Raw genomic sequence first — 20,329 nt, forward strand, 5'->3', positions numbered from 1 at the left:
CCATTTTACTTCTTATAAAAGAACATCCACATCATCCTCTCCTTTCCCTCCTTTCCTCCCTCCCTCCACCCTCACTCCAACCCAAGTGCAATGTCTGTGTGATGGCTAAATCATAATTGGCTGGCAAAACATATTACCAAGAAGATTTGAATCAGTATAAGCTTTCCTACAGCATAAGATTTTATAACCTAAATTGAATTCCACATGGTAGATTAATTAAATGCAGTTTGCATTATAGTGATTATGGATTGTTTTGGTTACTGTTGTTGTGTAACAAACCGCCCCAAAATTTAGTGGCATAAAACCATCATTTATGACGGTTCTCAGGTCAGGAACTCAGGACACAGTAGAGCTACCTTGTCTCTTCGTGTAAGGTCTAGGTGCTTAGCGAGGGAGAGTCAACAGCTGGGGGTGACTTGATGACTGGGGGCTGAAATGATTGATTCTGAGGCTTCTTTCAGACATGTCTAGTGGTTCGTGTTGATTACAGGCTGGGAGCTCATAGTGCTGCTAGCTAGAGTGCCACCAAGTAGCCCCCCTCCTGCCCTGCCCCAGCACGATAGTCATAGAATAGCCAGACTTCATACATGGTGGCTGGGTCCTCCAAGAGTGAGTGTCCCCAAAAAAACAAGAGGAAGCTGTGTGGCCTTTGCTGACCTAGCCTTATACAGTGTCATTTCCATAGTGATAGAATATTGCTTACAGCCCACACTCAAGGGGAGGAGTAAAAAATCCCACCTCTCCATGTGTCAAAACATTCTTATATATGCTTTAAATATGTTTCAAAGTCACTTTATTCATATAAATCTTAACTATCAAGAACTAGAGACATAGTAGGAAAAAAACTATAGTGGTTACTATATAACTGATTAAATGTGCATCTCAGTAATGATAGGTGAAAAGAAATATGAAGATAAAGTATATGAGATCTGTAACAATAGTGATGGCTATTGGAAATGTTTGGTATAACCAAGTTTGGAAAGTTCAGGTTTCTTCACAAATATTAAGATTTTTAACTGCACTTTTAGACATATTTGAAAACAACTCTATTTTCAGAATTCCTGTAAGATAAATAACTTAGAATTGCAAGTCATAAACTTTCTAGGTTTTAACTGCCTTTATCTCTTGAAAACCATTGTTTTATAACCAATGTGTCAACTTTTTATCATGGAAAAATTCTTCTTGGAAATGCAGCCACGTACTGATTGCATTTATTATAGCTCTATTGATTATTTATATTACTTATTCAATGTCCCTTTATGCCCCACGGAAAGGCCCTAATTTCTCTATAGGCCTCCTGTGATCGTATTCAAGTTTTACATTCCATTTTATTGAGACTCTCTCTGCTCTGTACTCATATTTGTCATGACTTTGAAGCATTTAAATTCCTAAGCCTGGATAGTCTACTCATGAGAGCGAAAGAAAACGTATTTCTGTGCGTGTCTTTGATCTTTGAGGCGCTCACTACAGGATTTCAGTTCATCGCAGATCCTCAGTTTCCTCTCTATAATAATGAATCTGGGAAGAAAACGGTAAAACCTTGTTTTAGACAAAAATCTCTTTCTTATGACTTTTAAACGATACGATGAAAAAGAAATTGCCCCTTTGAGAAAAGAGGAGATAAAATGGAGCAACCTGTGGAGACCCAAGGAGATTCAGAGGTCTCCATTTTGAGCGCAGCTCTGTGGTTCCAGAGGGAGCCAACCAAGGACAACTTTGTCAGAGATTGTGGATTGCAGTAGCTCAGAATAATAGATGGTTTAAAGTCTATAATTAACAACCTTCCTCTGAGGAGTTAAAACAACAGCCTTAGAAAGAGGGGTCAGGGGCCCATTTTGAAAGCCCTCAGGGCAGCAGCCTTCTTCCAAGCATAAGGGAAAGCAAATGTTTAAATAAGCCACTCACCTACTAGTTACAGAGTGACTTAACTGACATGTAGAAGTTTGTATTTGCTAAAATAAGGTACCACATCACTTACAGAAACAAGTTTATCAGCATGTGTGATATTCTCTAAATTAAAAATATAGGAAAAGTACGTGTGTATGCCCCCCTATGTATGTATTTGCAGGGAAATGATATTTCATTGGAGGAATGATTATAGACCTATCCTTGTCACTTAACTTCCAATGGTGTACTACCAGCTTGGATTTGTTTCTATTTGTAAAGTCAGTAAGTCATGAGTGAAAACTTCCATGGAAAAGCTTTTAGAATTCAAAAGTAATTATTCATTCAAAACCCAGACCTCTGTTTGGCTCTTTGGATGACAGGGCTGTGGGGCCTCCTCCCTTTGTTCTGCTCTACACACGCAGAGAGGAGGTGGAGCCAAGAAAGATGAAAGTTCTTGACACGAATGCCTGGCAGGACAAGTCTGGCAACTTTCAGAACAATGGAAATTAAATGGTCACATTCTATATTTTTCCCCAAACTGATATGACTTCTTCAGTGGAAGTTGTTATACTTGGTGTAAACTTGCCTATTACCACTGTAACCCACTGAGGGGCAGCTGTAGTTGAGCCCCTGTTAAATTTCAAGATGCTCCTGGAACAAGACCAGATTAACCTACTGGTTCAGGAATGGATGATAGGTTCCCTGCTCAAAGGTATTTGGGGGTTCAGTTTTAAATATTTTGAAAGAAACAACTCTTTTTGTTTTCAGTCTTCAGAAATAGAGTTTTAGGGGGTGGTGATAGTGGTGGTTGTCCTTTATTATAATGAATTGCCAAGACCAGAGAAGGTGGGAAGAGACCCTGAGGACCAACCATAGCTCCCTCTGTTAACGATGAAGAGAGGGGAGAAAAAAAAAGAGAGAGAAGGAGGCTGAAGGAGCACTGCAACTCTGGCAGTAACAAGGATTTAGATAGAAATCATAAGTGAGGCATATTTTATTATCATGTCTAACCCATGACTAATTTCCTGTGTCACATTCTCTTTTGTGATAGACCTTTTTTTAAACAAACAAAATCTTAGCTTATGTTTAGACAATAGCCAAGGGGGAAAAATCTGGTTTTCAATGGACCCGAGTTATCGCTAAGGATTAGTTCCTGAGTTTTGGTCACCAATATCAATAAGCAACTATATGTGATCATCAAATGATGGGAGCATGGTTGAGTTCTAATTGGTTGAATTTATTTGTAGTCTAGTTGGTCAGAAAATTACCCATTCCTAAGTTATAACAATTATTAAAGTGAAGCAGTCACATGTGGATTTTATATTTTACTTAGGTTCTGAGTTTTAATTTGTTCTAAATAATTACTTGGATTCTACACACAAAATGCTCCCAAACACATTGTGTTCTTTTAAAACACAGTAGAAATATGTGACATTTATATATCATATAATTATTTATGAACTTTATTTACATGAATTACAAGGGAACTTTTTAAAAGTAAGATGATTAATTACCTAAGTTTATGTGTCAAGGTAGGTGTTAATTTTCATTTAGCCTAGTTTTCTTCAAACTGAGAGTCAAAGGGTTGACAAATCCATTTAGTGTGTTTTGACCTACTGTATTAAAGAGAAGCAGAATGGGATGGAATTGAATGGAATATAATCAGATAGAATATACCAGAATGCAGGGTGCCTGTGTGGCTCAGTTGGCTGAGCATCAGACTCTTAATCTCACTTGAGGTCTTAATCTCAGAGTTGGGAGTTCAAGACCTGTACTGGGGTGTGGAAACTGCTTAAAAAATAAACAAAAAGCAGAATGCATGAAGTAAAAGTTAATAACAGTTTTATGTAACTTTAATTTCAGTCTTGTGTGTGTGTATATTCATTCTGGATCAAAATGTCATTCTGGATCAAAATGTAAAATGTCATTCTGGATCAAAATGTAAAACTTATGTCTTTTTGAGGGTGACAATTGTTATGACAATTCAAAAAGTTCTCTATGTTAGCCACTGGTTCTCAGTTTGGATAGTCTCTAATATTGGATAGTCTCTAATTGACTTTATTATCAAGTCTCTTATGTGAGATTTGAGTAACTTGCCCAAGATGGATACAAGGTGGCACTGAGCCCAATGGCTCATCTACCCCTCCCTCTACCAAATTTCCTCACCTTTCAAGCTGGACAGAAAATACTCTTTATTCTAAAACATGCTACAAAAAATAATCAAAAATACATTTGTGATGATGCTACTTCATATTTCTGCAACCTCTTTTAATTGTACTTTTTAAAGATTTATTATTTATGTGTGCAAGAGAGAGAGCACAAGTGGAGGGAGGGGCAGAGGGGGAGGGAGAGAGAGAGAATCTTGAGCAGACTCCCAGCTGAGCATGGAGCCTGTTGCAAGGCTCGATCCCAGGACTTTTAGATCATGACCTGAGCCCAAGTCAGATGCTTAACCAACTGAGCCACCCAGGCATCTTCTGCAACCTCTTATTAATGTATTAGGCATATAGATAATAATATCTGCATTAATATCTATATTAATATAGATAATAATGCACATGATACCTCTGTATTAAAATTGTATGTTTTCTGATGGAAAGCTGGCAAAACCATAAAGTAAAGGATTTTAAGGACTCCTCTTCCAGGGCAAGTTTTCAACTATATCTTTTAAGACACGTGGCTTTCCAACATATTGTAGGTTTCTCTGTCAGTAAGTTCCTATTTAATATCCAAACTGTTTTCTCTTTAATCCCATCTCATTTCCACATATTCTCTCCTCTGTGGAGAAATTCATGGAGAAAGCAGTTTAATCAGTAAAGCTTGAAGAATACACCCAGGAATCCAGAATTCTCAAACTTTAAATCAGCAGCTGTTGAATCTTCTGGGGAAAAGTGCATGAAGACTTCTGAGCCTGTCCTATTCCCAGTCTCACTTCCCTCTAATCTCAATGCCCCACATCGCCTTTCAGCCAAGACTCGGATCAGCTCATTCTCTGCTTGGGTCTCTCAGTGAAGAAGTGTGCCAGAGAGGAAAGGGCTGCACACAGGCCATTAAAGCTCTTGGCAACTTGCCTAAACCTAAAAGAGGAGAAGGGAAATGTGAGGAGAAGAGTATACCAAAATAAGTTCCAGATAGATCCAAAGACTTAAATGTAAAAATGCAACCATAAATGTACTGGAAGAAAATATGAATAGAGTTGGGTTATTTTTTTAATTCTTGAAGGGTAAAAAATAAGGACCCCCCCAAAAAAAAAACCCAAATAATAAATAGAAGGTATAAACAAAAAAGTCAGTAAATTCACTACTCAAAAATAAAATTTTCTATTTAAGAGAAATACACAGGTACAATGTTAAAAGCCAAAGCAGGTGAAATGTTTACCATATATTATATAGTAAAAGAACTAATTTCTATAATATATAGAGAACTTCTATGAATCAAAAGGAAAGAAACAAATAATACAAAGTAAAAATGAACAAATAAATAGGAATTAAAGACCTATTAAAATGTTATATTTCACTTATATTAAGAAAATACAAATTAAAATGGCATAGAAATTTTCAGTTATGAGATGAGCAAAGATTTAAAAATCAGTAACACTATTTTTTATTTTTTTGAAGATTTTATTTATTCATGAGAGATAGAGAAGAGAGAGGGAGAGTGAGAGAGGCAGAGGCAGGAGAAGCAGGCTCCCCTCAGAGCAGGGAGTCCAACATGGGGCTTAATCCCAGGACCCTGGCATCATGACATGAGCTGAAGGCAGACGCTTAACCAACTGAGCCACGTAGGCACACTGAAAATCAGTAATACTATTGAGATTAGCTTATAAGGAAAGGAATACACTCCTACATTTGTAGTAGATGTGCAAATTGGTACAACCTCTTTGGAGGATAATTAACCATATCTATCAGTAGTTTAAATATACATACAATGTGACTCATAGATTCTATTCCTAGGAATTTATCAGATACATAGATATATTTACACATAATGAAAAAACTTATGTCCAAGACTGCTGTAGAATTGTTTAGAGAAGGGGGGAAGAACCAAACAACTTTAACTTCCATCAAAAAAGGAATGGCTATTTGTCGTTTCTAATTGCTGAGTAATATTCCATTGAACTGGAGGGTATTATGCTGAGTGAAATAAGTCAATCGGAGAAGGACAAGCAGTGTATGTTCTCATTCATTTGGGGAATATAAATAATAGTGAAAGGGAATATAAAGGAAGGGAGAAGAAATGTTGGGAAATATCAGGAAGGGAGACAGAACATAAAGACTCCTAACTCGGGGAAACGAACTAGGGGTGGTGGAAGGGGGGAGGAGGGCGGGTGTTGGAGGGGAATGGGTGACGGGCACTGAGGTGGACACTTGACGGGATGAGCACTGGGTGTTTTTCTGTATGTTGGTAAATTGAACACCAATAAAAATTAATTAAAAAAAAAAAGGAATGGCTAGATAAATTATATGTCTTTACTTGGACTGGATTACAAATGCAGTCGTTGGACAGCTCTGTGTGTATGAACATGGAACAATTGCTGAGATGTGTTAAATGGGGAGGGCAGGCCAAAAACTCTTTGTAGAGTATGTAGCCATTTGTGGAAACAGAATGGGAGGGGCTCTTATTCGTACGTGCCATGTGTGCTTAGAACATCTAGAAGAATATACAACGAGATAACATTCATTGACTCCAGTGAAGAGCAAGGTAGGCTTAAGTAGGCATGATTCGGCCTGTTCTCCATATCCTTTTGTAACTTTTGAGTCTTGTGTAGTATAAATGGATCACCTAATGCAAAAGTATCTTATTTTAGTTAAGAGAAGAAAGGAGAAAACAAAAGGAAAGGAAAATGGCTGAAGGAAAGGCTATGAGGGAGAAGGGTATAGAAAAGTATGTGCGTTTTACTTCTAATTTGGAAATTTGAAATTCACTTGTAAATTGGAATTTAGTCAATCATGTAAAGATTTTAATTTCAGTGTTGTGTTAGCTGCCTGGGCATATCCAAACACTCCGGGTTCGTGCAGTCATTCTAACCTTAGTATTTAGTGAAATGTCTCAGACCATCTTTCCACTGTAGAGGGAAGCTCATGATGCCTCATTGCCAAGGATTCTCAGAGGAGTAACATTCCTCTTATTCTATTTCCTGAATGGCATGACATTCTTTTATTACACTTACATATTATTCTACAGCTTTGTGTCTTTGCCCTTTGCCAATTCAAATGTGTAACACAGCCTATTATTTATTTTAACTTCCCTCCTAAAGTCTCTGACCAAAAACAGTTGGTCACAGGAGAAAGTTATGTCGCAGCATGGCACAGTAGATGGTCAGTATTAGATTACAGATTGTCTTGGTTTTAAAAGTCCTTGGGAATTTCTTAGAAACCTATTTTCCTCTAACATGCAGATTCCTGCCTAGTCTCAGGCCCTCGGAAACTCAGATCCTCCCCAGCATGCCTTCTTTTCTCCTGTACCTAGAATGTCAGAATGGCTGGGGTTGTGTGTGTGTGTGTATGTGTGTGTGTGTGTGTGTATGTGTGTGTGTGTGTGTGTGTGTGTGTTTCATGAAGGGCAATCCATTTTTGCCTCTTCTGCCTTGTGGGATTCTTCTAGAAGCTTTAAAAAAAATCTTTTCCACCAACTGCATCAGGAATAGGAAAAAAAAGTCTAAATGCCCAGTTATAGAGAATTGGTTAAATAGATTATAAAATGCTGGTGATGAAGAAAAACACATTCACTACAAATTATGTGAAATTCCATATTTACTGGAGTATAAAAAATTCTATAACATATTAAGTGAAGTAAGAAGTTTACAAAATAATATATGTGTGTCCAGGAGTACCCAGGTGGCTCAGCAGGTTAAGCATCTGCTCAGGTCATGATCTCAGGGTTGTGAGTTTGAGCCCCATGTTGGGCTCCACACTGGGCATGAAGCCTGCTTAAGATTCTCTCTCTCTCAAAAAAAAAAAAAAAAAAAAAAAGATTCTCTCTCTCTCTCTTCCCCTACCCCACCTTTCTCTCTGTATCTCTTTCTCTCTCCCTCTCTAAAAAACAGTGTGTGTACAGTAAATGTATATGATATAAATATGTATACAGTATGCATATGATATATAATGTGTACATATACATGTATGTACATTCATTCATATATATATGTATGAATATTGTTTAAAGATTTTTTTTTTCATGAGAGACACTGAGAGAGAGGCAGTGACATAGACAGAGTCCCCCACAGGGAGCCTGATGCAGGACTTGATCCAGGACTCTGGGATCAGGACCTGAGCCAAAGGCAAAAGCTCAACCACTGAGCCACTCAGGTGCCCCTAGACAGAGGTATCTACATGCAAAGGATAGCAGCCCAATTCCTAAGGCAGAGCAGATTGTCTCACTGTAGTCTAGGCACCTTCTTCAGAGAGCTTGGCATGTTTCATCTTTAGGGATCTCAGAGATAATTTAATATGACTCCCTCATCCGAGGAACCAAAACTAGGAGAGAAAAATAGATTGGAAAAGTTCACAGAGCTAGTTAATGTAAAGGCCAAGAAAGCCCACAGGGCTAGGCTAAACAAATAAATACGTTGGAGATGGCCAAGTGAACAAATGAGTGACCGCTCCAATACGATTGTGAAACTCATTCTAAATCTAACACATTCGGCTTGTGTTGCCTGCCCATTGGATGCTCCCGTACATTTCCTCAAAGCAGACAAGAAGGAATTGATTGTCTAGAGCAAATAGTCACGCAGAAGTGCCCCAGTTTAGGACACACAGAGCTACTTTACAGGCAAATTCGACTCAATTCCAAATATATAAGAACAACTCTAAGTAATATTCTTTGTAAAATAGGTAAATTTTCTAAAAGATAGAATGATCAACCTTAACTCATCTGCCACCTCACTCCAAACTTTCATATGTAAAATGTGCTTTGCATGGATCTGCCTACATTAAGTGAACTGAAGGAGTTAATGGAACATCCATCCCTTGTATGTAAACACAACCTGGTAACCTCCACTATAGAGAGTGCATTTTGAGTCACAATCACCAAGGTATTTACAGAATTGAAAATTCAACTCTTCACATATATTCTCCATGATATTTTCCTCCGTAGATTGAGAACAATATTTTATAAAGCGTCCCTCCATATATGAATGGCTTACCCTTGCAAAAGTGAGCTGGAGAGGACAGGATCACTTATTGTGACTGAGTTGGTTGAAGTGGAGCATTTGTCACACCTGCCCCATGCAGGAGGCCCTGTTAATGTACAGCAGAGCTCACAAGCTCAGATGCTCACAGGGGCCAGATAGGTGACAGACATGAGCAAAGCATGTTAGGGGAGAGAAGTAATAGGGATTTGTTTGGGCAGTGGAGATCGGATAGTTAGTGCCCCATCCAATGGGGGTGGGTTTTACTCATTTCTAATTCATTGTTACTATGCAGAAATATATGCCAGGTTTTGACAGACTGTCCAATTTTCTTTAAGAGAAAATACAAGTCCATACATTCTAATGCAAAATCATTCAACTTGCTAATGTTGGCAACTAATTCAAATTTGTTTTAAAACATTGCAAGTGATGGTCAAATAAAAAGTTATTTGGCCCACCCACTGGTGACTAGTTTGAGGTTTCCAGACCTGTACAAAGATATTTAGTGGTGGTATTAAATTGTATAAACTAGTGCATTCGTTTTCAGAATAAAACGTGGAGAAAGACCACCCATCTTTTTATACAAACCATATGCATCCTTTAGTCTACTTTAATCACTTCTTTCCTAAAGCTGTCCCCAACTCTCTGACATCATACATCTGTATGGTCCGTACTTCACAATTCATGCCAAATAAACCCTGTCCTTTCTCTCTTTGTTTCTAATTATTTCACATGTGCAGGTCTTACATTCAGGTCTTATTATAAACAATTCTAGGGCAAAAATCATATCTAATACTTCTTCTATGTCAACTTCAAAGTTCAAAAAATATTTGTAGTTTTTTTTTTCAATAAAAGGAAAAGAGAATAACCTTTGCTGACACACAAACACTTAGTTATACTAGAGATGAGTTTAGTGTCTTGAAGTTCCTGAATTTCTAGACTAGATAAGCTAACAAATCCAAGTCTGCAGGTACTGTGCCCTGCTGAGCTAAGAAGCACTGGCTTGCCATAAATGTTTAAGAAGAAGCAGTTGGTAAAAAATAGCTATGAGTTCATCATATCTTTTCTAGATTTAAAATGTAGGATGTATATAGTCCAATGGAGGTGATGTGGTCCTTTGTAAATTCTAACTTTGAAAATTTTTTCTGAGCCACCTTTTGTCTGCAGGAAACCCTCCATTGGTGGGTTGATTTAGGCAGTAAGAGAATGGTACTCTCACTTAGAGAAAGTCAAATTCATATTTCACATTCACAAGTCAGAACTTCTTGGGCTACCTTAGAGTCATTCGAAGCAGCAAAAGTATGAGCTATAACTAGCCTTAGTCCAGAAATGAGAAGTGGAGAAAGGAGAAGTGGACCCAGAACTGAAGCTCTAGAAATGACTGACCACTATATTTGTCCCTATCTGGGAGTGAGGTTGAGTGGCCAAGCAATGGATCTCACCAAAGCAAGCTTTGCAGTGTGCTAGACAAAGTTATCTCTGCAGTGCCAAGAGCAGGCTACAAAGTCAGAACAGCTGGGCATGTGTGCCAGACCAACCACGAATGTGTCTGGGAGTGGGCATAGTGTTCAGTTTGAACTGGCCAGCATCATTTGAAAGTCAAGACATGTGAAAACAATACCCCTGTGGATCCCTAAATCCACTGAGCTCTATGTGGTAGGGAATCCAAAGGTTAAAGTGAAGGGACCATTTCTGGTATGAAATGACTGACTGCCTGACCAAAGAAAAGCATTGTATTTTCTTCCTTATTTGGAAATACTGATAAAATATGCACAATGTGCTTTTACTGAGAAAGCTCTCTCTCCATACTCCTTATTTTCACAAACATCACACATATATGCGTCTCAGATACTTCTTTACGATTCTTATAATTTCCTGCATATTTTTTAGGAATCAAGAAAATAAATAAACAGACCACATCATTACATTAGGAAGTAGATTTTGTAATGCAAAATTAATAATAATAATAATTATTATTATTATTATTTTGTTACTGAAAATAATGCCTTACCTTAGGCAAACAATACTTGGGTCAAAATAAACATTACTGCTGTTTAGGATATTTAGTTGTATCTCTAATATAATTATCACCTTCTGTTCAATAAAATTTATTCTAAATCATGAAATTTCCTTTTTTACTTGTCACTGTGTTGATCCAATTGCATCTTCTTCATACCCAAATTTGTATAAAAAGCAATGTAGAAAATGCAATGAATATATCTTTGGGATAATGGTGCTTATCTAAAAGTTACTGTTAATCGTAATGATAGAGTAATTTCTATTTCCTTTCTTGATTGCCACATCGTTCTCTCCACAGCCTTTACATCCAGTTTTTTCTCATGAAGTCTCTTCTGGTTGAGAAGTTACCGAATTTCATCAGGTAAGAATTACTAAATATGAACCTGAAAATCTTATTTCAAAAGCATCCAAGTTGAGAAAATCTAAAAATGTGTCCGCTCTGGACAAATACCTAGAATGTAAACTGGGAAAGGTCCAACAGGATCTCCTGTTATTTCAGTGGTTCTGAAAGTATGGTCCCCAGACCAACAGCATCAGTGCCAACTGGGAACAGAGAAGTGCAAACTCTCGGCCCCTTCCTTGTGCTTTAACAAACTTTCTAGGTGATTCAGATGCACACACAAGTCTGAAAATCACTGCTTTAGATAGGTTTTGTAGAACACAAGAACAAAAAATATCTCCTCTAGATTGATGGACTTTGATATATTTGATGTCTCTTCTTTCTTCCTTTTCTCCACTGATTTTTCCTCCTTCCTGCAGGTTCATCTATTACTTATTTAGCAAGCTGAACTGTACTTCATAAGATCATACTGCATTAAAAACCTGTAATTACTCTTTATGACAATTTAAGTGACATCTGATATGGGACTCCATCAAAACTAGGTATGCAGTAGAGGTTGTCAACTAATTAAGTGATTTAAATCCCTTTTTAGCCTTTGGAAGGAAAGCTTCTATAGTCACATAAGACACACCTTTAAAGGGGTGCCCAACTTCTAAGATGGTTGCCTTTTATATCTAATATCTGTAGGACATTCTCTTCACAAGTTAATAATTTCATGTGGGCTAGAAGTGTTGAATTGTCACCTCTGAAGTCATTTGCAAAGGACTGTGTTGTCCAAAAGGAGCTCATATTCTCTTGTAATATTTAGGATATGTTTGAGGTCTATATAGTGTTTGTTATGTCCAATTCTGGAAGCCAGTCTTGATAGCTTCCCAGGGGTCATTTCACCTCCAACCTTAATATAATTTGGTGTAACCCTGTGAATACCTATGAGTTGTCTGCTAAACCTATGAATTACGCTGTTATTCTGAAATGATTACTAAATGCTGCCCCCAAAATGCCTTTGCTCAAGATACCCCTCCTTTGCAAAGGTGTATATGATCTCTTCTCTATAGCATGCCTATTTCATGAACAAATACATATTAGAGTCTCTGAGACTGTTTCTTCATCTGTAGAATGGAGACAATGATAATCTACTTGTTAGTATTGTTGTAAGAAATAATGAAGGTAATTCAGGTGCACTTAGCACAGTGCCTAGCTCAATAAATACTAGCTATAATAAAAAATAACTTTATTAATAGAATTGTAAATTTAAAAATGTCACCTTGGACCTCATCCCACTGAAAACAAACACATAGGGAAGAGATCAAGTGTCTCTGATTCCAACCACTACTACATTATATTTTCCATGGAGATTTGCTGTTGTTGTCAGCTCTCTGCTCTTTTAATTCCTTAGCTACTGCTGGAACTCCAACATGGAGCCATGTAGAATTAAGAACATGATAAATTACAGAAATCCATCATCCATCACCCACCTGTAGGGCTAGGAGAGCACTGAATAATATCTGCAATTAGTTCCTCTAATACCCATCAACCCTTAGAGCAAAATCCAGGACAGCTAGATGACCCAAGTGCAGGCATAAGGTCAGAGGGTCAGAAGAGTACCCTGAAAAGTGATTTACCTCCCTAACCTCTATTCAGCTTACAAAGTCCAGCATATATCCAATTTTTAAAGATTTCAGGAGAAAGAAATTTCCCTAATATTTTATATAGATGTTTATATAAATAAAAAAAGCTATATATGATTATGAAATCTCATTTTGGCATAAGTTTAAATATTTCTTAGAGAGAATCTGCTGCAAAGTTCCAGTTCCATCTATGACAAATGACTGCAGAGATGACTGTGGCGAGAGAAGGGATACAGAGATAGGAAAGGAGATTCTTAAAAGAGAGGAATGTAAAATATTAGGATTAAATAAATGTCCAATAAACAAGACATTTCTGACTTTGAATTAGTGGCATAGAAAAATGAAAAACAGCTGGAATCTGTACTTATTTTGCTGGTCAGAAACACAGTTTTGAGGTTCTTTTTTAAATTGTTTACTTTGTAAAGACAGACTTATTAAAAACAAATGTCTTAGGTGGTTGAGAAGAGAACGTAGTTGAATTCAGAATCCCAAGGCCTTAAAGGGAGCTCTTTAATTTCAAAGAGTTTTTACTTTCCATCAACTAAGCTGAATGCTGTCTCCTTGGAGTCCTTTTGTTCCATTTCAATACACAGTTGAAGAGTCAAAGGCTCACAGACCTATTTGAAATTTAATAGTAAATTTTTGGAGAGAGATAGACTCATTTTTTTCATATTCTTCAGTTATTTTATGATTCTTCCGTAGCCAGCCCTCCTTCACCAAAAAAAAAAAAAAAAAAAAAAAAAAAAAATCATCTCACGGAGGGATCTACCTACACGTTGACCCTTACTTTTATTATGGACACAGCTGGGAATTACAAATGAAGTTGTTTCCCTTTTATTTCTGAGGAAGATTATTTCTGTGGATAGGGTTCTAGTCAAGACAGACTAGGGAGTACACAGCAAGTTTATGGGTTATTGTGTTTTCTGTTGGTGCTTTCACATGCCCTTGCTGGGGCTCATAACTAGTCACTCTCTAGAAGGAGATGTAATTACTCCTTCTAATAGGCCAAGAAGGTGACCTGGGGTGTTGGGATTCTGAGGGGAGCACCCCCTGGAATTATTTCCAGTCAATGCCCTGCTGTGCCTTTAGAACAGACCCCTCTGCCTGTATGGGACGAGGGAGAAGGAGGGAGGGAGGGTTGGTGAAAAGGAAATGTCTTGAGGTAAAATAGGCATTCTCTCCTCCTTCATCGATTTGCTACTCTTTGTAAGTACTTTATAAATAAGTAAGTATTGTGAGGAGCCAGATCTCAGGGAAGCCATGGAATGGAATTGTACATTAGACATAAACTGTATTACTGAAACTCTGGTGGCATACTAAATTCTCAGGATGCTACTGCTGAACCAGTCTCATGCTGGCCTTTTAGATTCAAGTCATGGTAATGAAGAAAGTCCCCATGTCTTGAATTTTTTATACCCAAGTTATTAAATTCAGGAGTGTGGACCCCTTTACCTTACAGTAGGCAAGGTAGAGGCCACTTTCCAAAACTGTCATTCTCTAAAACAAAACAAACAAAAAAAAAAAAAACAAAGAATCTCCATTTATGGTTCAGACCACAGGCCTGGTTGTCTTTCTCACTAAGTAGTCTGACTCTAAAATACCTAGGAATAATTTGTTGTAGGGGGAGAAGGCGAGGGGGTATAAGGTTACTTTCTATGAGGCATTCCCAGAATCCCACAATAGTTATTGTTAAATTCATCATCCTCTTCAGCCTTTTTTTTTTTTAATTGGAACATCTCTTTGGATAGGTTTCCAGAGAATTAGTAGCCATTGTGTGACTTCATGCTTTCTTTCATTTACGCAAAAGCTACCTTTGATTAATTTTGGGGGATGGTTCTTGATGTGTTCTCCCAGCTGTACCCTTTTGGTTTGGTAAACATCAGTCTCTCTGCCTTCAGCCTTCATCTTTTCCGACCGAAAGGTGCAATAATTCTCCCTCACACTTGGCTTTTCTAGTTCCCTTTTCTGGATGTGCTCTGGAGTTTATTGGCCCAAAGAATTCCAAGCATAGAACAGTATATTTCCAAAAACAGAATATAAATATTCACAGAAGCTTTAAAACTACCCTAGAAAAAAGTCTGTATTTTTTTTAGATATATGTGGATTTTGTATTACTAAAATTAATGCAAACCCATTGCTTTTATGAGGTTTGGATTTTTTTTAAATCACACTATGAAGTCTATAAAAATAACCCTTTTTAGTCTAGAGAGATGATACCCACCAGCCTCTCAAAATGACTACCAGGAACACTTCAATTAATTCTAGTTCATTACTGAGAATGGCTTAAATTTAATTCTTAAGATTTATTATTTAATTTAATTTTTAAATATGACTTGAATTTTAATTTTAAGATCCAGAGACAATGTAAACATTTGGAGGAAAAGAATTAAGGTCAATTATCTATTGACATGAAATGATTTTTGTAAAAGGCAGGCTATGAATATAAAGACAGCTTTGTCTGCACTCCTTGTGCATCAGGTCTTTGGTCTTGCATCAGCTGAGGGGGCCCACCTGACTCTGACTTCCTTCCACAGGAGGAATGGTTGAGGAGGATGGAATTTCCCTTCGTGACCTCCCTATGCTGGCTTAACTTACAGACTTGCTGGGTACCCATCAAACTGTTTCCATTTTCATGAGATTTTACAGAACTTTAAGTCTTCTGGTCACAAAATGTTTCCTTTGTGAAACCCTCAGACTTTTGCTTTCCCTCTTCATTGCAGTGGCAGGAATACAGAGCTTTCACATGATTTTTTAATGTGATTCAGCTGCCCAAACAACAGTGCCTTCAGCTGTACTTTGGAATTTGCTATGTCTCTGCCTCATTTTTCATTTGCAGATGCCTGGAACTTTCTCTTCTCTGTCTCTGCCTCAACCAGCAAGAGCTCATGGTTATGAGCTGTATCTTTGCAAACATGAACCTATCAGTAGGTATTCCCAAAATTATCCTTTATCAGCCAGTTTCTGGTAGGGTCATACATTCTTTAAGAGAGTAGATGTATATTGAAGATCCCGGTCAGCACCAGGCAGTTGGTAGCAAACAACTGTGACCATGAGCCAAAGCAAGTCCTGCTTGAGTCCTATGGTCAACAGTGGAGAGACCAGCATATGAGAGATACGGAGCAGCCAACATATGAGAGATAAAGGGAAGTCAAAATAATTCGAAGATCAGGGCCAGCTTGGCACTCAAAACCCAGGAGGATTGTCTGAAGGAAGAGTCTCTGACACCAGAATCTGTAGGAACCACAGGGACAGAGCATTAGGAAACACAAGGCAAGCTTATGTGCCAGTATCAAAGGAGGCATTCTGATCATTTCCGCCTTCTGAATTTCTCTGCATTCCAATAGATTTGACAGTAAGCCCAATACAGATGGGAACAGGGAACTGAGATGGGGGGGTGGGGAGTAGGAGGGTGCCGGGGAGGGAGGGGGGCACAGGCACAAAGAATCTGTTGGCAAATCGAACTCCAATAAAATAAAAAAATATACAAAAAATAAATAAAAACAATAAACAACAACAACAAAAAGAATCTGATGTATCTTTTAGCATTGTCATAGAGAAAGAAGAGTTCTTGAAAAGCACACATGTGAACATTAAACATAATGTGGTTGGCCACAGCCATTCACACCAGCTGAAAATTCCTCTGGCTTCTAGCCTTACACATGCCTATCTCAACTATTTTTCTTTTTTTAAAAAAAATATTTTATTTATTCATGAGAGACACAGAGAGAGAGAAAGAGAGAGAGAGAGGCAGAGACACAGGCACAGGGAGAAGCAGGCTCCATGCCCGAATTTGAATTTTAATTTTAAGATCCAGAGACAATGTAAAGTAAACATTCGGAGGGAAACGAATTAAGGTCACTTAATTGATGTGGGACTTGATCCCGGGACTCCAGGATCATGCCCTGGGCCGAAGGCAGGCGCTAAACTACTGAGCCACCCAGGGATCCCCTCTCATCTATTTTTCTAAAGCGGAATGCTTTTAAAATTTTTTTATCCTATAAAATTCGACATATGACCTCCTTCTATGACAGAGCTCTTTTTCGTGGTCTCCATAAGTAAGCATTACCCAGTATATCCCCTCACCCTTAAACTCATAAACTCCATCTTTTCTTCAGCCCTCAGCGTATTGTCTCTTGACCTAGTGCTCAGTATTTCCATTTTCCTTCATCTGAAACATCTTCCTTGTCTTCAGAGCCTTGAGGATACAGATCTGTGCACACCAGGGACAGGAACCTCCCAACAGTGAATTAGTTACTCTGACCATCTTGTTTGGCATGTTGTATGGAAAGCATGTCCTTGTCCTGATTCCATCTCTCACTGGCCATGAACGTTAGGCAAGTCTCTTCCTTTCCCTGAACTTGTCCTGCCTACTCCAGTGAATTATTGTAAGAATCAGATGAAATAATGGAAGAGAGAGATTATAAATTTTAAAGCACAACAGAAGACCATTGTTGTAATGGATTCTTGGCTCACATTGGGGTGGATCTCCTTCAGTCATTCTTTTGGCTTATTTGTGCAACCTCTAGTGATATATTAATTATTGCTGCTAAGTGGCATAAGTTTCACCACATCCCTTACTTCTTCTGTGGTTTTCTCCGGGCAGCCACATCTGCCATGAGCTGATACTTCTCAGTAGGGATGAGGTGGAAAGACATGTAACTAAAAGGGACTTGGAGGCCTCTGGGTAATGAGACATCTTAGATAGGAGTCACTTTAGGGATGCCTGGGTGGCTCAGTGGTTGAGTGTCTGCCTTTGGCTCAAGGTGTGATCCTGGGGTCCTGGGATGGAGTCCTGCATTGGGCTCCCCAAAGGAGCCTGCTTCTTCCTCTGTCTATGTCTCTGTCACTTTCTCTGCATCTCTCATGAATAAATAAATAAAATCTTTAAAAAAAGTCACTTTAGTTACTCCAACCCAGAATATAACAATAACAATATTATAAAACCATATAGTCAATAATTTAGCACTGTGTTTCTTGTCATTTGAAACTTCCATTCAACCATGTTTGATCTCTTGTAACTCCCACCATCATGAACATCAAGTCTTACTGAGGTCCTACTAGTGCAATTAAATTTCAGCATCTATTTTTGCCTATCAAATTCTGCTAAGCCCTATGCTAAGTATACAACAGTGAGTAATTTACATGTTCTTCCTTAAGAAACTCACATACAGATAAATACACACATAAACATTGCTATAGGGGAGATATATTCAAAGTGCAATGGGAGTATAGAAGGTGGAGTAGCTCAGCCAACTCTGTTTGAGAAGTTGGAGAGGAGGTCTATGTGAGTTGGGCCTGAATGAATAGAACTTGATCAGAGAGTGAATACAGTGCAGTACTCAGTACACGGGCTGCAGGGCTAGCCCAACTGGTTCAGATTCTGACTCTCCTGCTTCCCAACTGCAAAACTTGGCTAGTTATCTTTGGTTGCCTCAGTTGTCTTATTTCTACAATATGATATTGTGTAATACTAATAGAGCCTACCTCAAGGTTTATCATGAGCAGAAATGAGTTAAGGCATGTATAGTACCCAGAACAGTTCCAGTCATGTGGTCATTCCATAGGCAGTAGTCATCATTATTGCTATTATTATTCTTCACCGAGCCAACAAGCGGGAAAGAGATTCTTAGAACTCTTAGAGACCTAGTCCCTGAATTTAAGAGACTTCTATGGTCATCATTATCACTATTAAAAACAATAAAGCTTAAATGTATGTGCCAGGCATTTGACTCCTTCTATATGTAGCTTGACTTAATTCTCATAACAGTCCTAAAAGTCAAAAAAATTTACACTGATATATCAATAATGTTACAAAAGATATGAAGTAAGTGAAAAACAAGTGGATGAAAGAGAATTACAAAAGGACGAATGTTTATAACCCAGAGTAGGAGGCAAAAGTCAAAGGTAGGCTTTACAAAGTAAATGGTAGGCTTAGGCCAAATGAGGTTGCAGGCATGGTTTTTTGTTTTCATTTTCATTTGTTGTATTTTTAGTTTTTGTTTTCATTTCTTTTCATGTTCATTGCCAGGCATGCCCTTTCCAATCTATTCCAGTTCCCAGCACTGATCTCATACCCAGGTCTGAAAACATTTCAGTATTGAAGTTAGTGACACATGGACAAGGATGTAGAACCTAAGGCTGGCAACTGCTCACAAACATGTGTTGAGCAATGTTTTCATGCCAGGGACTGTGCTATGTACTTTTAGACACATGATCCATGAATAAAGGTATTATTACCACCAATTTACAAATGCAGTAACTGAGTCTGAGACAGGCTAAGCCTTTAAAGGACAAGGAGCAGAGGCACTAAAGCAGGGAAGTTCATGGAGTGTTCGAGAATCTTCCCCTGGAAGAGAGAATCCTTGCAGGGAAGTTGTATGAGTACAGGTGGAAGAGGCTAGATGATCTTGAAGGCCAGGCTGAGGAATAGGAACATGGTGACAGGAAGCTAATAAATGATAGGCTTCCTTTTCTTCTTTACAGCTTAATGAAACTTACCCACAGGAAACATGTGGGCTGCCACAAGTTTTGCTCTAAAGTGGGAGATGTGCTGGGAAGGGCTGAAGAGGTTCACTCGTCTTTGGAGAATGCTCCACCGTAGGCAGGGACAGTCCTTCAACTCTTATAGCAACACAAAGGAGGAAAGACTGTCCCATAAATATTCTCATCTGGATTTTCTTCGTATGTACTACGTCATTTTTAAGAAAATGGCCACTGGATGCCAGTCCTTGAGATCTGAGTAATATGTAAGTCCTACACAGCAGAGTGCTCTCCAAATCAAGAACAAGTTCTTTAACTTACTATTCTAAGAAGTCCTTTAGGGTATGGCTCCTGTTTATTTCTTTGCCCTCATCTTGCTCCATTCCCATCATGCACCCCAGCCATACTATTGTTACCAGAGAGCACAAGATTCTCTCTAAAACACTTCATCAGACTGTACTCCACCCCTGCCCTCCATAATGCTGTGCACTTACTTCTAGGATACAACCTCTCACTGAGAATGTGCTTACTTGTCTGCATTAGACTATAAGCTCCATGAAGGTAGAGACCCTTGTTCTCTACTGATTGCCTGTATCAGACACTTCCCAGCATATAGTCAACATTCCATGACAATTTGTCAAATGAACCAGTAAATAATTAAATGAGAGAATAAGTGTTATGATCCCCTGGTTCTTATTGTTGGACCCTGGTCTTCACCTTGCCAGTGAGTTCTCCTTCTCTAATTGTCTCTCTAACCTTTGATGCTCCCAACACCAACTTGATCACTGATATCCAGGTCCCTTTTCAGATCTTACATATCCCCCACACACACTTACAGTCTAACAT

The 20,329-nt window shown here is 38.3% G+C and overlaps 1 protein-coding gene across 9 annotated transcripts in view; it reads left to right on the plus strand.

The window, feature by feature from the left end:
• FRMD6 (FERM domain containing 6) overlaps positions 1-20,329 on the plus strand; it is a 314,363-nt gene that overhangs the window by 146,667 nt on the left and 147,367 nt on the right. For 6 of the 9 annotated variants that reach the window (XM_072761554.1, XM_072761557.1, XM_072761555.1 and 3 more), the window contains one exon: positions 11,334-11,396. The exons of the other annotated variants lie outside the window; for them this stretch is intronic. The gene's annotated coding sequence lies outside the window, so the exon portion shown is untranslated. The remainder of the gene's footprint in view (positions 1-11,333; positions 11,397-20,329) is intronic. 9 annotated transcript variants of the gene reach the window in all.

The sequence above is a fragment of the Vulpes vulpes genome, chromosome 6, assembly GCF_048418805.1.
Source record: "Vulpes vulpes isolate BD-2025 chromosome 6, VulVul3, whole genome shotgun sequence".
In the NCBI taxonomy this organism is placed as follows: domain Eukaryota; kingdom Metazoa; phylum Chordata; class Mammalia; order Carnivora; family Canidae; genus Vulpes; species Vulpes vulpes.